This window comes from Tupaia chinensis, unplaced genomic scaffold, assembly GCF_000334495.1.
Source record: "Tupaia chinensis unplaced genomic scaffold, TupChi_1.0 Scaffold000555_1, whole genome shotgun sequence".
NCBI classification, from domain to species: Eukaryota; Metazoa; Chordata; class Mammalia; order Scandentia; family Tupaiidae; genus Tupaia; species Tupaia belangeri.
Window position 1 is genome coordinate 1,066,899 of NW_006160067.1, and position 16,464 is coordinate 1,083,362.

Sequence of the window (16,464 nt, forward strand, 5' to 3'; positions counted from 1 at the left end):
TGGTAGCAAGGAATAGGAAAAATATTCTCTATTTTGAAAAGATTGGAAACAACAGAGATAGACTGATTGTGTTGAGATCCAGTTGAGTTCAGGAAGATTATGAATCCATAATACAATTTCAAGTTGCTTTAGCCTATTCTTAATTGCAAAATCTCCAAACTCTATTAAAGAAAGGAAATGATCTTTCTAGAGTCATTGTATCAGGTTTGGAGTCCCTCATTCTTTATCAAGTGTCTGAAAAGTTCTCTAAATTGCATAAGAAACAACTATAAAATATGAGTCATTACATGTTTTCAGTGAGTAACACAATTAACACTGTAATATTGTAGCCACTATTTTAAAAAAATTGTATTAACATTTATTAACTGCTGGCATTGAAATTTTTTTAACTCTCAGAAAAAGATTCAAGATGCCCAGAGTAGCTTTCTTTTCTTTTTTTTTTTTAAAAAAAAACCTTAATAATGTGCCCTTTCTTTAAATGATGTGTCTGCTCCAAATGATGCCATTTAAAACACAACAGAGCGCTTAATTGGGTAAAAATCAGTGCCTGAAAGAATTTTGAACATTTTTTTTCATTCAATGGCAACAATATTGTTATTCCAAAAATGAAACATAAATGAGATAGCTTAACTGAAGAATCATGTCAAAATGAGTCTTTAAAATAACACCTACTTATAGGTCAGTCACTGGTATGGTGGTTAAGGCAGCAGAATCTCTCATGGCTGATCTTGCAGTTCAAGTCCTAAACCAGGAAGGTTGAAAAACATGCTGGAGGCATGTGCATGCATGCCTAAAATCCCAAAAGAAGGGAGAGATGGAGGAGAAAGGATTGTAGCGTGACCATGCCCTGTGGAGAGAGCTTTGTTGCATTTTCTCTCTCTGTGCCTCTGTCTCCCTTCAGCAAGGGACATATCCTCTGATAAATTTCTTTAAAAAACTGATACATATGAACTGTAGTTTTGTTTTAGTCTTCGAGACTATTCCTATAAATGCTCTATATGTAAAGAGTACGTCAATATTTCTGTATGGTGAAGGGAGTAAGAAAGGAGGAATTTTATTTTATTTATCTTCTTAAACAATCATTTGCTTTAAACACTTTCCATTATACATGTCATTCCTGGCTTCCCCTGGGTTTCTATTTCCTAGAATTATATATGGCTTTCACGAGTAGAAAAGCTCAATTGTTTATTCACTTATTGTCAGAGGGTTATAGGGGAGGAGGAAAATTTTTTTTTTAAGGTGAAACACTTTTGTAACAAAGCTAGATCCACCAGCTGTGATTGAGTTCTTGAGTAACTAGCTCAAACTGAGATGTGCTTTAAGTATAAACTGCACATCACATTTTATAGTTTTAGAATACAAAAAAGGAAAACATCTCATTCTTATATTGAGTACATGTTGAAATATTTGAATGTATTAAATAGACTACACTATTAAAACTAGTTTCACCTGTTTCATTTTACTTTTCTCCATGTGGTTTCTCAAAACATTCAAATGATAATGTGGTGCAAATTTGTGGATTACAATATATTAGGTTGTCGGGAAAGTCATGACATATTTTTCTGTTTTTTCCACACAAAAATGCATCATGGCTTTCCTCACGACCCAGTATGTCTTTCCTTTTGAAGGCTTTTGCTATAGAGCACATGTGCTCACCAGAGAGAGAGAGGTAGAAAGTGAGAAGTCTCCCCTCCCCCAGGGGGATGACCACACCACAATACCTTCTCCATTCTCCTCTCGGATCTTGGGCACACACGCATATACGCTCAGCTTGAGTTTTAAGTCACCAAGTCCAGGACTGGAACTGCAGGTGACTACATGAGAGTCCAGCAACATGACCATTACATCATCTGCTGGTCTCGAGAACCCAATATTTCTACCGAACATCATGTGGCTAAAATATTCAGTCTACTGATGTCCTCAGAATTCACTTAATGTCTCCCATCGTTTGTGTCTAGTGTAGGCCTACGAGGTCACAGAGCAGATAGACTGATGCCAAGATTGAGAACCTACCTCTAATATGGTATATGGAGCTTGAAGCCCCTCAGTGTGAAGAAAGCAATGAATTTAAAAGGTAGGTAGAAATTCTTAGTCTTTATCCTTTCACATACCACAGTGTTACATCCGGGAAATATAACTTGAATTGAGAGATGTTTCCACAGTGCACGAGTTATTGAACTGGACTCCATGACACACTTAAGGGGTTTTCATAACTACCCCTTGATGTTATATACAAAATTAACATATAAGTGACTTTTTCTTTAGAAAGGCTATAATTTTTAAATTAGCATTTCAGAGGGGATTATGGCTTTAAAAATTCAAGAATCCTAATTCTAGGGAGGAATGGCTCATTCAGACAGGTTATTATTTCATGACTATTGTTAGGCAGTCATCCATGTCTATAAATATTAGTGTAAAATGTGAACGTGTGCATTCATGTGCATGGAAATCTAGGTGGATGTCCTACAGAACTATGCCACTTAGGTCAAAGCACATGGATATCAGCAAACAAGAATAATTAACAGTGAGTCTAAGAAAGATTATCATCGGTGACAGTGCAAGGCCATCTGGTATTACGTCCTGGGAAACTACACTCTTGCTCATTAAGCATAAAATCCTTATAGTTCTCACTCTAAAAGGATGGTATAAATCCAGATCTGCTTTGAAAGGAAACTTCATTCTTTCGTTCCTTTTGACTTCCACAGTACATTGACTTCCCTTACAGAATTTACCCCATAATCTCTAACTTTCCGAAATGAAGAGAGTTGCCACACCTTATGCCATATCAAGGTTTGTAAGAACAGGAAGCACAGTTTTTCTTTTTACTTCTATCCTCAATAGACACAGAATAGGTGCTACTGAGTAAAATGATGCATTGTGATTGTTGCCTGATTTTCACTCATCTCAAAAACAAACAAACAAACAAACAAAAAAACATTATAACCTATGAAACAAATACAGCTTTTTAAAGACTGAAATTTAGGGGCAAATAAGTGGCATAGCATTTAAGGCACTGGACTCCCCCATGGGCAATCACAGTTCAAGCCCTAGACCTGGCAGCTTGAAACTCATGCCAGGTGCATGTGTGTGCATGCCCAAAGTCCTGAGAGGAGAATAGAGAAAGGATTGCAGCATGGCCATCCCCCCCCCCCCCCCCCGGGGATGACTTCTCACTTTCTGTGTCTCTGTCTCTCTTCAGCAAGCGCATGCACCATAAAGCAAAAATCTTTCAAAAAAACAAAAACATTAAAATTCAGTGACGGGCTAAATAAAAGGGTAGAGATATAGAGCTTTGGCCAAATAGACAAAATGTAGCATCTGACCCTCTTCAGTGCTTGCAGTTGCACTAACCTGCAGGAAGGCTGCACAGGGACCGGAGCTGTGATGCGCCTCTCCTGGGCCCAGGCAGTGCTGATTCACTCACCACAGTTCATTTGTGAGTGAAGGAAACAAACTTTTAAGTTAGAAAAATATAAGCAGTCATAGATCTGGGAGTCATCAGGAAATGTTTGATACTTTAAAGAACTGACTGAAAGTTAAACAGGTTAATGTGACATTTCAAAGGGATTTTGAAATTCAATAGCTTTCTCTAGCAGCTGATGTTTATTCTCTGGTTGTAAGGCAAATGTTGAATTTCTTCAAAGGAACAATGATAGATTCTAGAATAACAAGAAAGGTTCAACATTCACTATAGGTTTTGGGTTTTTTTCTCTTCTCCTTGACCCCTCCCCACCTCATGAAAAAATATATATGTATGCCTATATTGAGAAATGGAAAAACCATCTGGCTGGCTCTTAAACATGTTTCCTTCATCATCAAAGGGGTTTCTGTGTGAAAACAATGATGTTGCAGAGTCAGAAGTAGGTATGGTGCCACTCAAAAGAAAAAGGCAGAATCATAAAAAATGTATGCAAACCCAGGAGCATGACATAATCTCCTTTTCCTACCAAATCAGGACCATGTAAGAATGTAAGATGTTTGCCATGGTTTAAGTGAAGTCTATGAGTTGCAGTCTCTTTCAGATTTATATGCCCAAATGTGGTTAGGAAGACTAATGATGAAATAATATATTTTATTACTTAGGAACTGGAAGTTGTGCAATTAGGTACACTTTTTTTTTTTTCTTTTTGGTAATGATAAGACTCTACAGGCATATACATGTAGAAAGCAATCTTGTTAGGGTCTCATCACTCCATAATCCCCTTTCTTCACTCCTCCAGCTCCTCAAGACTTGGGGCACTTGTGTATACACCTGCAGGTATATTACCTACTGTGTTTTTAGGCTGATATGGAGCCTAAACCTGCAGTCAGCCCTGTGGCTTCCAGCACTGCAGTCCAGTACGCTATGCACTGTACCACATAGGTTGGACCTAAGGATTGCAAGGAGTGATTTAACATTTAGAAGAAAAAACTCACATGTTATTTATTGTAAACCTGCCAATGATTCAGTACAAACAGAAGCTCAACTTAAAGGGGCTTTATTAAGAGATAGAGAAGAGAGAAGGAACTGAGTAGCAAACAGAATTCAAGAAAGAGCTACACAACCAGACCACGAGAAGGGCCTTTGGAACAACTGGATTAAGGAATGTGAATGTTCCCAGGGAAAGCTCTCTTCTCCAGCCCCTCTCTTTTTTAGTTTCTTACAAATCAGAGTCATTCTTTCTCACATAGTGGGCAGGTGGACCTGTGAGTTTTTAAGTTTTCTGTCAGTCATTTCTATGGAGTTGCAGAGATCTCCTTTTCACATTAGATTCAAAAACAAAAACAAAAGGGGAAGGCCTAAACTCAGGTCAAAAACAAAAACAAAAACAAAAGGGGGAAGGCCTAAACTCAGAATATTAGCCTTGTTTGCATATCAGAATCCAGTCCTAGACCAATCAACTGTGAAAGAATGAAACAGAGATCTGGGCATTTAAGAAAATTTATTTTTACATTATCAATATTTATGTTTGTGTCCTGTTCTATAACTATAATTTCTATGGCCATTTATGGTTAGCTCCATATGTACGCAAATTAGCTGAGAGGTTTGGATATGGAATAACATGGCAGATTGCAAAGCGGCCATGTAATTGAGAGTCAGTTTCCGAGGAAGTGGAGGAACACTGGCGGATCCAGTGTAAACTCGAACAGTGTACAGGTTATCAGTTTATATAAAAATACTAGTAAAACTGTTGGGACTAAAACAAAAACAAATACAGGTATTGATCACTTTCTGCATCACTCCAGTATTTAATATACATCTTTATGTTGAACACAACCACCTTATAAAACAGGTATGCATCTGATTTTTCAGATGTGTGAACTGAGGCTCAGAGATTATGTATGAAGGCTATCCTATTACTTAGTGTCAGGTCAGGATTTACACACAGGCCTATCTGATCCCAGACCCACATGTGGTCTTTCAAAGTCATAATACTAATCACAACCTGATTGTTTTGGAAAGATAGACATGTGCTAAATTTAAACATCACAAAATATGGAAATACATTTTCAAAGAATAACTAATCCCTCTAACTAAACATCATTAACAAAATCTTTCATGTATCATATCACTAAGGACAGGGTCTAAACAGAACAGCAAAAAATTTATAAAAAGGACACATGAGACTAATAGCTTGTTTTTGAATATATTTGTGACATTTAATTTTACTTAAATTTAACTGGAAACTGGAGAATGAGAAATTGCCAAATCTAGATTTTTTTAAGTATAAAAAAACTCCTTAATCTTACAAAAAGTTATAAAGTGTACAAAAAGGTTGAAATAATTTCTGAAAAAGTTAAGTATTTAACATTTTGACAGTACTGATTTCTTGCTTTTTAAAAAAAAGTAAATTAGTGAACTTATCTCCCACACTTTAGCTTCATCATTTTGGTAACCACTATTAATTTTATATTGTCAAGATTTATGTTTATATCCTGTATCCTGTTCTTTAACTATAATTTCCATAGATGTTTATATTTAGTTCCCTATTTACACAAATTTCTAGATAAACAAGTTTGTGTGATACCAAATTGATTCCTGATTTTTTCTTTTCACATCTTGATTTCCTGGATTTCCTCATCATACTTCTCCTCTTCTACCCCTGTAATAACTCATGTGAGCTATACTTCTCAAGAATGTCTGTTGTCTTTCAATCCATGTGCTTTTTGTTTGTTTTGTTTTGTTTTGTTTTGTTTTGTTTGCTTTGACTTTGATTTTCAGCAGGTTTTTACTATTCTGTTCTTAGGATGTTTCAGACCTTGTTGGCTCTGTAGCTTGATGTCTGTCATCCAGTCTAGAAAATACTGTCATTTTTCCCTTTGTGTATTCTGCTTCATTTTGGGGGAAGGTCTCCTCTTGGACTCTAATCATACTGAATTTAGACCAACCTAGTACCTTCTAGGTCTCTTAAACTTTTTTGTTGTTGCTGCATTTTCATTTTTTTGGTGAGGCTTTTTTTTTTTTTTTTTGCTAGAGGGCATGTGCACTCGCTAGAAAGACAGAGACAGAAAGAGAGAGACAGAAATCACCCCTTAGGGGGGGGATGACTACATAGAGAGAGACAGAAATCACCCCTTAGGGGGGGATGACTACATTGTAATCCCTTCTCCATTCTCTTCTCAGGATCTTGGGCATGTATGCACAAGCACCTGGCATGAGTTTAAGCCAACGGGTTCGGGACTTGAACCACGGTGGATGACATGGGAGTCCAGCAACATAGCCATTACACCAACTGCTGATGCCTTGTTGCATTTTCCATCTTCCTGTCTTTCCATGCTTCATTCTTTATATTTCCCCCTCTAAAATATCTTCCAGTTCATTCTTTTAAAAAAAGAGGAAAAAAAGTTCTAGAGAGCACATGTGCTCGCTAGAGTCAGAAAGCAAGCAAGCACTCACCTCCCCCTCCACCCAAATGAGGTGTGGTCATGCTGCAATCCCTTTCCTTCATTTCTCCATCCTGTTGGGATTTGCAGCATACACATACATGTGCCTAGGGTGTGTTTCAAGCCTCCTGGGCCAGGGTTTGAACTTTGCTGTTGGCCATGTAAGATAAAGCTCCCTTAAACATTTGGTCATAGGGCTGGCCCCTTCTAGTTCATTCTTTTGCTGTCTAATCTGCTCTTAAATACATCCACAGAGTTCTAAAGTTTGAATATTACACTGTTCAGTTATAGAAGTTTTGTTTCTTTTCTTTTCTTCTTTTTTTTTTTTTTTTTTAGTTTTTTGCTCATTTCAAAATTTCCTTGAACATATTTACTGTATGTGTATTAATCCCCCATGGGTATTTTTTAAACTGCATTTTATCTCTCTTTTCAAAACCACATTTTTATCTCATGATGAACACTATGAACAATTACAAAAATGATCAGAGAAATACAATTTTTAACCCCACTGTAAAAAATGGGCATTAGGGACTCTGGCCTCCAGGACCAAATTAACTAAATTTCATGAATGAAGATGATTTGAAGCAGAGTTTCAAGATCTATATCTTGTCCAGGTTTCCAGTTGTTCTTAGTGAGATGATTGATCCAGGTTATCTTGAATGAAATCCTGGTTAGTAAACATTTTACCTGATTTGATGGCAACCTTAACTCCTTGATTCTTCCTGGTTTAACACCTATACCATAATAAAAATGTCTTTTCCCCCCTTTTTTCATCCAGAAAGATTCCAACCTGTTTCTTCCATTTTACGTTATAACAATAAGTTACCACTGCTCATCCATTCCATGGATGACTGTGAAATATTTTCACAGTATTATTTTTACTAAATAAATATCCTTAGGACTACCTACACCTCAGGAACAATTCACATGAGTCATAGTCTGGATTAAAGGGACAGAGCGAGGAACAGGATCTAGTGAAAGTATTAGAGTGTTAATGAGATAAACCTATAGAAGGAGTGATTTTGGAGAATGCAATGGAGAATTTTTGTTTTGTTTTTTAGTTTTGCTATAGGGTGTATATGCATGCTGGAGAGGGAGGGAGGGAGGGAGAGGATAATCACTCTTTAGGGGGTTGGCAAAGCTTCAATCCCTTCTCTCCCATTCTTCTGTCTGGATTTTGGACACACATACACATGTACACAGCATGTTTTCTAAGTCACTGTGTCTGGAACTAGAACCTCAAAGTTGGCCATGTGGGATCCAGCTACCTGACCCACCAAACCACTGGTTGGCCCAAGAAAATATCTTTATAAAAGTATAAAAACTATCAAATGCTTCAGAGAACAAGTAGCTCAAGATGGTGACTAGGGTACTGGGTCTAAGGAGCCAACACTAACTCTTAAGAAAACAGTTTCTTTTCCCCTTGAGAATACACTGAAATTGGGTAAGTAGAAAGGAAGTGAGGAATTGGAGACAGTATAAATTTGCTGCAAGAAGTCATGATATGAAAGAAAACAGAAAAATGGATGTTATTTTGGTAAGAAAATTCTTGCTGAAACACAGGAATAAAGTAGAGATGAAAGAAGAAATTTACAAATGCTGAGAAAAAGGTGAGCAGGTGGGAATTAGAGGGATCCAGTTTTGAAATGTATTTCTTGATTTGTAAAGGGGAAGACAATCCGCTCATTCTATGTATAAGGAGTCCACCCACCTCATACCAGGTACTTTCCTTTTAAGACCTGCAACACCTTTTATTGGTCCCTTACCCTCTTCTAATTGACTTTAGAATACAGAAGTGGGAAACTTTCTCATACTCCTGTGTCAAATTTCCATCTTATATCTCACAAAATATATTTTCCTTCTCAAAATGCGCTTTAGAGAATCTTACTACAAAGACTACATAGGTCAGCCACTTACTGATAGGGAGTTGTTGGAAGACAAATACTTTCTCCAACTTAAGTGAAAATCAAACAAGTTCAGCAACTTATTCTTTTTATTCCATCTTATTTTCTTGTGAATGGAAACTCTACAGCAGCAATGGTTGTGTGTTCTATGACGTGCTGAAGCACTGGGAGTGTTAAATAAATAATAAATTAGAATACAATTCCCAAGTAAGAAAATGGCTATAACACAATCAACTGCCACTAAGTGATGCTGAGGGTATACTTAAAACTACTGGGCTGTTTAAGAAGTCTTTGCCTACTCCAATGTCTCCCAGAGTTTCCCCAGTGTTTTCCAGCAGTAGTTTTATAGTTTGAGGTCTTAAGTTTAGATCTTTGATCCACTTTGAGTTGATCTTTGTCAATGGTGAGAGGTAGGGGTTAAGATTAATCTTTCTGCAGGTGGATATCCAGCATTTCTAGCACCACTTGCTAAAGAGGTTTTTCTTTTCCCACTGGATTGACTGGTACCCTTTGTCAAAAATCAGTTGGCTGTATATTTGGGAGCTTATTTCTGGGGTCTCTAAGATCCCAAAGCACAGTCAATAAATCCAAAAATAGACAAGTGTGATTACATCAGATTAAGAGGTTTCTGCATGGCAAATGACACAGTAATTAGTGTGAATTGACAGCCCCTAGAATGTAAAAATATTTTTGTAAACTGTGTGTCAGATAAGGGACTGATAACCAGAATACATAGGGAACTCAAGCAGCTTTCCTGAAAAAAAGATGATCAGCCCTATTAAAATATGGAAGAATGAGCTGAAAAAACTACCAAGAAAGACATATGAATAGCCAAAGACATACAAAAAAAATGCTCAAAATCCCTCCTTACAGATCAAAACCACAATGAGATACCACCTAACTCTAGTCAGAATGATTAAGATTAAAAAAAAATAAAATGGCAAGTGTAGTCAGGGGTGTGGTGAAAGAGGAACTTTCTTACACTGCTGGTAGGAATGTAAATTGGTCCAGTCACTGTGGAGAACAATTTGGAGATTCCTCAAAAATATACAAATAGAACTACCATAAGATCCAGCAATCCCACTCCTTGGTATCTACCCAAAGGACAGAAGCATTCTTCATCAGAAAAGTGCTTGCACATTGATGTTTATTGCCGCTTTATTCACCATTGCTAAGACATGAAACTAACCCAAATGCCCATGAATAGAAGAATGGGTTGAAAAAGTGTGGCACATATACTCTATGGAATACTACTCAGCCATAAAAAACAAGACCCTGGCTTCTGACAGAAAGTGGATGAATATGGAAGATGTACTGCTGAAGCTAGTGTCCACACTCTACGGCCAAAACTGAATGACTAGATGATACAGAAATACAGAAAATGTTTATAAATATCAGATACCATGTGGGAAGAGGGTAGGTGAAGGAGGAAAGTCTGAAGAAAGAGATTTGGAGAAAAATAGAGAGAAATGGCATTTATGGGACAAAAAAATGTGTTATTATCTGTTGAAGATAATGTGCACAGTATTTTCAACTGGACTGGTGGGTCCAGTTTGTAAGCTAAGTGACATATGTGGTTGAATGTATAAAAGAAATTGAAATTATATATATACATACGCACACACACATATATATATTAAACAAAAACAAAAACTGCTGGGCTGTCAGAAAAGTCATAACAGTTTTTTGCTTTTCTATGCAAAAATGCATCATGACTTTTCTGACAATCCAATAGCAGGAACTGAGGGCAGCGGGTGGCAAGGTTGTAAAGGCAGCTGGATTTTCAGATGATTAACCCTGGTTTGAGTCCTGGACTGGAAAGCTTGGAAATCATGAGGGCTTGTGTGAGTGTGTGCCCAGAATCCTGAGAGAAGAATGAAGGAGAAGGGATTGTGGCATGGCCATCCCATCCCCCCTGGGGAGTGATTTCTCTTTTCCTCTCTCTGTTTCTCTCCTCTCTGGCAAGCACACACACCCTTTGGCTAACTGTCCTCCAACTCCACAAAAAAAAAAAAAAAAAAAAAACAAAACTAGCAAGAATACACATCCTTAGTGTCCAAAAATGTAAATTACACTGTGGTAGAACCGTTTCAGCCAAATAATAGCACCATGTGTTCACTAAGTATTTATTACGTGCCCACATAGTATTAATTGCTTTACATGCATTATCTCATTCAATCCTTATAACTTTCTGTTCCTTCATAAACATGTATTATCAGCAATTTAATGAGAAAGCATCAACACTTTCATTTTAAAGTAAAATAAGTGAGAATTCAAGCGATTAAAGGCCATCATTGGGTTTGTATCTTCAGCTAACATATGCACACCTGAAATTCAAACTCATGGTTTCTGATTCCACAGCCAACAGTGTTATCTGCAATGCTATACAGTCTCCACCTTGATTTAACACCTTTAAGAATCAGATGATAGTTCTTTTTCCTTCACAAGGAAAAAGCCATCATTTGTATTGCTTAACAATGCAAATCCGTTCCTGTGCAATGCAGAGAAATATTACTGGGCAAAGCATAAAGACAGGGTTTACCAGGCAGAAGCAATGAGTCAACAATCAAAAATGGAGTATGTCCTCTTGTTTGATTTTGGCTTTGTAATTTTAGCATTTGAGCAATGACACATTTAACAATGAAACTGCTATGGTAGAAAACTTGTACAGTATTTAAGGTAAAGAATAGCCTAAGGAGACAGGGCATTACCAAAAAGGCAATCTCTCTCCTTGCCTATCAGAGCATTACATTTTATTTCTTTACTTTATTGCCTAATAATTTGGGTGGATTATAAGAGAAGAAAGCGAAGTGGCCAAAAAGTGTAAAGAGTCATGACATGTGTTGTAAACAATGACCATTGTACCTTACATAATTAATTCTACTAATTTTTTAATGTTTTTTAAATGTATGTTGTAAATGGACTTTTTAAAGAATAATTTATATTTAAACTTTCTCTTTGCATTTCTGCAGACTCCCTGTGTGTTAGCAAACATTAGCTGGAAATAGCAGCTATAAACAGATGAAATTTGAGAAAATAATACAAAAATAGATTTGCTTGTTATAAAACCCAGCCTCTTTAGAATATGGCGCTGATATTTACAAACCACACTTCATTCAACATCAAACATATGGCATTGTGGTGCTGAGAAAAATCTATCTCTGATCAGAATTTCTGTCATTCAACTTATTTTATCACCTCACAAAATTCCCTTTACATTTTAATGCATATCCCTTTCTACTACAGAATGTTGCTTGCAGGAAAAACATTTATTAGAATACTGCAGCAATATAGAAACATAGGTACAATAAAATATTATAATTTTTTGAGAAGTTTTTGCTACAGGGCGCATGCACTCGTCAGAAAGAGAGAGACAGAGAGACAGAAAGCGAGAAATCACCCCCCCAAGGGGAATGGTCACACCGCAATCTCTTCTCCATTCTCTTCTTGGGTTCCTGGGCACACATGCACATGCACCCAGCGTGAGTTTAAGCCACCGGGTCCAGGACTTGAACCACGGTTGACTATATGGGAGTCTAGTGACATAGCCATTACACCAACTGCTAGTTCCAAAATTTTTAACCAAAGTAATTCTTAGTCAATATTTACTACAAAGATTCTACTACTTAGGGCTTAGTTTGCCATAGTACATGCCAGATTGCCCAGTATTTCTATATTCATGGTCAAATTGAAACATAAATTAACATGAGATCAATTGGCATAAGAAATTCACATATCGGGACCAGCAGTTAGCGTAATGGCTATGTCGCTGGACTCCCACGTAGTCGACCACGGTTCGTGTCCCAGACACGGTGGCTTAAAACTCATGCCGGGCGCGTGTGCGTGCGTGCCCAAGATTCAGAGAGGAGAATGGAGGAGAAGGGATTGCAGCGTGGCCATCCTCCCTGGGGGGTGATTTCTCGCTTTCTGTCTCTCTCTCTCTCTCTGTCTGTCTGTCTGGCGAGCGCACCCGCCCTATTGCAAAAACCTCTCCAAAAGAAAAAAAGAAAAAAAAAAAAGAAAGAAATTCACATATCAATGCGAACAGAGAAGGAACAGAAGTATGAGAGATGTGAAAGTCTTTCTAAATTTCTAAAGGGTTAGCCTTTAATATATGATTATTAAATGCATATATACATATATATTGTCTCCCTGATGTTTTTTAATCACTAGATTCATAGAAACAGTTCCATACTCTTTGGATGGATGATTTCAGATGAAAGTAAAATTCCTTTTTAAAAGTTTGCATACAGAATTACCATGTCTCTGGTGCTACTTATTTTTGTTTGTTTTTTCCAATGCAAGAGAAAGACCTCAGTAGGAGGGAGAGGCCTGTCTTGACAGGGTCTCACCATGTGCTACCCTCCTGCCCTAGCTTTTCAGTTAGTTATACACCACCACGCTGCCTGTTCGGCTGGGACAGGACCCTCCTGGGCCTGCTGTGTGGGCTCTGCCACCACGTGGCAGCACCCGCCCACTTGTCCACCCATGGCCATGTCTGTGAATCTTCATTAAAAACAAAAACCAAAACAAGAATTTTAAAAGTTCTGAAGATATTAATACTCTGCAAAAATGAGAGAAAAAGAGATATTAGGCATAGTGTATTCTCTTATAAACTATTGGTCATAGCACAATAAATATTCACTATAAATAAATTAAAAACAAATAGAAGAGATAAACAATTATCTTTCACAGAAACATCCTAGAAACTATAGAGAACATAGTAACTAGTACACAATTTTAAAAACAAAATGAATAAAACAAAATAGGAAATGTCGATTCAAAATTGTGTATAGTTATTAAATTACTTTTAAGTGATGTACTAAAAACTGTTAAGAAAGAACTATGTAATGACTTTGACTTTATCTTAAGATACTTAGTAAAGAAGGAAGTCAATTCAAAGATTCAAAATATTTTATTAGAAAAATAATGCTCATTCATTGCAATAATTAGTGTTTATTTTCTATGTCTACTATTTAATTTTCCCAAAACTATTCCTCAGAGTTAATGATTCAAAACTCATTAACTTACTTAATTATGTACCCTACAACAAAGATTAAGAAGCAGGCAAGAAGAATGATAATAAACACCCTCATTACAGAAAATATTTAATATATATTTTACACTAAAACATTTTTAAATCAATTTTGTGTTCACTGAAGAAGAGTTTTGCTCATGCATATTATTCAAGATTTTGCGGTCAGAGTAGCAGTTTCCTAGGGTTGCTATAACAAGGTACCAATGGATAGTTTACAACAGCAGAAATGTACTCTCCAGTTGGAAGCTACAAGTCCAAAAGCTAAGTGTTATGAAGGGCTTGTTTCTACTGGGAGTTCAAAGGAGAAACTGTTCCATATTTTCCCTCCTAGCTTTTGGCAACTGCCAGCAATCCTTAGGCTCCCTAGGTTTGTAGATACAGCCTTCCAATCTCTTCCGCACCTTCAAGTCGGGTTTCCCCTTGTGTCTCTCTTCTTATAAGGACAGCCGTCATATTGGATCAAAGGCCTGCCCTGGGGCCAGCAGGCAACGTGGTTAAGATGTCAGACCCTGCATGGCTGACTGAGGGTTTGAGCCCCAGACTCAATGGTTTGAAAAACAGGCATGTGTGTGTGTGTGTGCCCAAACTGTAAAGAGAAGAATGGACTGTCATCCCCCTGGTGGTGAGTCTCACTAGCCCCCCTACACACACGAAAAAACAGTGGGTGGGGGGCTGCTCTGCTCCAGTGTACCCCATCTTAACTACTTACATCTGCAATGACAGCATTTTCAAATAAGAGTGCATTCAGAGGATCTAGGAAGGAACAAATCTGGGGTCAAGGGACACTGTCCAAACCAGCACAATCCTTTGCCACCTAACAGTGAATTTTAAAATGTCCATACTATACAGAATGTTAAAATGATGGATGAAACAGGTGCATCATTGTTGAATATGAGGGTATTTTTAAATTTTCTAATCAGATACTGGAATGGCAACTTACCTTTGGGAATTTTTCTCATTCCCAAGTACGTCTTACATGTGAAGAGAAACATCAAATTCTTCAGGTAGGATTCAGAGCATTAACCTAGTGCTTTCTCCTGTCTTAACTCCAACTACATTGTTACCCAGAATTTTTTTCTAACTTGATCTTATTGTAAGATGGTTCAGATTTAAATAAAGCATGTTCAGAAAAAGCGGTAAGCAAGCTTGGGCACTAAAGTTAACTACTATACAAAGGATAAAATAAGCCTGAGGTAAAGTCATAATTCTATTTTGCCCATATAGTCATGCTGATATTTCATTCATTGGGATTAACAAATTTAGAACTTGTAACTATAATGGAGAAGAAGAATATATTCTGTATGTGAATAAACAGTTTACTAAGTAAATTAATAGTGTAAGTGTGATTTCAAAGTAGCAACTTAAGATAATATTTATTACATGAACCTTTAATTAACTTACCCCCCTCTCCATCCCATGCATCATTTAACTAATTATCTCCTATGCACCCATCAGTTCATATTTGCAACTCATATTCTCAGACCTTCCTTACAGAGATCAAATCCCTACCTTAATAGTTGGGTGTGGTAACATATACCCACAGTCCCAAGCACTGATGACACTGAGGCAGGAGGCTTGTGACATAGTGAGTCGCTATTGGAGAAGTAAGTCAAAAAACAGAATTCATATAAGCATTTTTATTATTTACTAACACCATTCTCTGCCAATGTTAAAACTGACGAACCTGGCATTATATGCTTTGTGAAACAGTTCTCCGCAAAGGCTGATAGAACAATTCTATGTGTTAACTTGGCAATATATTAAAAATTCTCCCATATCATACTGCAAAATCCCTTTAAAACAATGCACTATAATTTCAAAAATAAAATTTGTCAGCATAATGCACTTTAAAAATATTATTTATTGAGAGGAGAATGGAGGAGAAGGGACTGCAGTGTGGCTATCCCCTGGGGAATGATTTCTTACTCTCCCTCTCTCTGCCTCTCTCAGTGTCTCTCTGATTAGTGCACATGCCCTATGGCAAAACTCCAACAAACAAACAAAACCTCACATATTAGTAAAGTGAGATTATAGACAAAACATCATTGTCCGTAAAGTGATCATTGTTGAAGACAAGTGATAGACACATGAGAGCTCATTACAGTATTCTGTTTCTGTATGTATTTGAGATGTTCTATGACAAATTAAAGATGAAATATAAGACATATGAATGTCTTTCTCAGACACACAAATTTGAAAATTTAAGATTTATATAAAGCCTATATTTGAGAAAGCTATACTAATTAATTATTCACAAGTATGGCAATTAAAATTCATTCTATGAACATCATTAATCATTTGATACACAAAAATTCTACTGTAAATTTAAATATCTAAATTTGGAATTTAGGGCATGTATCTACGATTGCATCTTTCTCTTTGACAGCTTGAGTTTAAGTATTAGATAAACACAACATAGTGTTCCTTTTTTCTTTTTTAATTTCTTGATCAGAGAAAGGATTGCTTTCAAAAGTCACATATAACACAAATGCACTTGTCCAGTCTTGAGAAGCTGCTGCTCCCTGAGTTGAACTTTCTGTTCATACCAAGAACTCCTAGTTTCCTTTTGAGAAAAAAGAAAATGCTAAATGGCATCCATTTCCAGACTTTCCCATAATTTAAGCTGTTCTGAAGCGGTTCCGAAACATCCTAAACAAT

General features: G+C 36.9%; 1 protein-coding gene across 1 annotated transcript in view; it reads right to left on the bottom strand.

The window, feature by feature from the left end:
- The window catches only part of METTL15 (methyltransferase 15, mitochondrial 12S rRNA N4-cytidine), a 229,854-nt gene that overhangs the window by 5,548 nt on the left and 207,842 nt on the right, over positions 1 to 16,464 (bottom strand). The gene's annotated exons all lie outside the window — the stretch shown is intronic.